The sequence below is a fragment of the Sinocyclocheilus grahami genome, unplaced genomic scaffold (assembly GCF_001515645.1).
Source record: "Sinocyclocheilus grahami isolate Dianchi unplaced genomic scaffold, SAMN03320097.WGS_v1.1 scaffold1005.1, whole genome shotgun sequence".
NCBI lineage: Eukaryota > Metazoa > Chordata > Actinopteri > Cypriniformes > Cyprinidae > Sinocyclocheilus > Sinocyclocheilus grahami.
The window spans coordinates 234,392-235,999 of record NW_015506184.1 but is presented as its reverse complement, the minus strand read 5'-3'; the positions used below and the strand labels follow the sequence as shown (position 1 = coordinate 235,999).

The 1,608-nt window shown below is 40.8% G+C and overlaps 1 pseudogene; it reads left to right on the top strand.

Annotated features, from left to right (window-relative positions):
• The window catches only part of LOC107565494 (von Willebrand factor D and EGF domain-containing protein-like), a 63,546-nt pseudogene that overhangs the window by 2,244 nt on the left and 59,694 nt on the right, over window positions 1-1,608 (top strand).

Below are 1,608 nucleotides of genomic sequence, written 5' to 3'. Positions count from 1 at the left end.
CCCCATTTGGGTTTTAATGAACCTGAGTGACGTTTTCAAGCCAGCGTAATGACACAGTTTTCGACCTTCTCGCTTGCTGTCTTCTGAGCGCTGACCTTTGTCTTTGCCGAAAGGTTGTTTTAAACTCTTTTATGAATATTAAAGGTTGTAATTCAGTCTGTGGTTTGACTGTGTCCTTGGTTCTTCCAGCTCCAGAGTGCTATCCGGGCGGATACAGGACATTAAGAAACGCATATTGTAGTGTTAATTTCGACTCTACTGAACTTCAGAACACAGCGATACAGGATCTGATCTGTGACCATTCGCTGCCACCCGGATGGTACCGATTTTCCATAAACAACAAGCCTGCGGAGATGCCGACCCGCTGCGTTGAGGTGAGAAGTTGTCGATTAGTTCTGACTGGTTTCCAAATTGCGGTTTCTTGATCTCTGTTTCTTTTTGCAGATGAACCGCTGTGGGACACAGGCTCCAGTGTGGTTGTCTTTACAGGACAGCTCTTTTCCGAGGCCCGGAGAAGTCAAGCAGCTCTCGGCCTGTGCCACTTGGCAGTTCTTCCAGGGAAGCACCAAAGACTGCTGCCTTTTCCGTATCCCAATCTCGGTCCGGAATTGTGGAGAGTTCCTGCTCTACTTCCTGCAGCCGACACAGGGTTGCATGGGATACTGTGCGGAAGGTAGAATAATGTGACAAATTTTTGATGGTTTACAAACGGGGAAAAAAGTACCTAGAATAAATAAAATGAAATCATGTGTTGGCGACATTTCATCCCAAAAATATCTAACATTAATAATTTTAATAAATATTATTAATAATTGTAATAATATTAATAATTTAAAAATATGCTGGATTTTTATGAAAATAATGTCATCACACACAAAAAAAGTAATGATTCTAAAAACATTTCATACTTATGATTTTGGCGTGAGACCACAAAATTGATATTTGAAATGAAAAGGCAGAATTAAATGTAATTGGAATTGATTTGCATCTTAGTGACATGATTCACCTGTAATAGCCTCTAAAACAGCGAGGCTTGCACCAGTAAAAGAAACAATGAAGAGTTTATTTTTGGCCCATTTAATAGCACATCTGTAGATGTTCCCTGCACAACAGCCCAGTGAGAAACTGCCATCTAATTTGTAGTGGGTGATCAATATTTCACTTTCTTTGGCTGCGTTTCCTCACTGACTTTCTCCAAAATCTTCAAGATCCATATAAATGACTGTATCATCAACCATGTGTGAGAGTATTTTGGGTCATTTTTAGTTTAGGATCGATTTTGGGCGACTGAAGTTCTGCAGGGGAGCAAATCAGATTACTGAATTCATGTAGCAATATCTCACAGATTTATGACACTTCCATGACGGCTTCAAGAAGAAGGAAACTGTTTGGGCTTTAGAGTTTTGGCACGGCTTGAAAGTCAGGGCTTCATTCCACAGCACTATGTATTATTCAAGGTGACATAAGTCAGACTGATCCTCTGACACAAAAGTAAGGTCTAAATGATTTATTAAATAATTAAATTAATCTGTCTGTCTGTTTACCTGCCTGCCTGTCTGCCTGTCTGTCTGCCTGTCTGTCTGTCTGCCTGCCTGCCTGTCTGCCTGT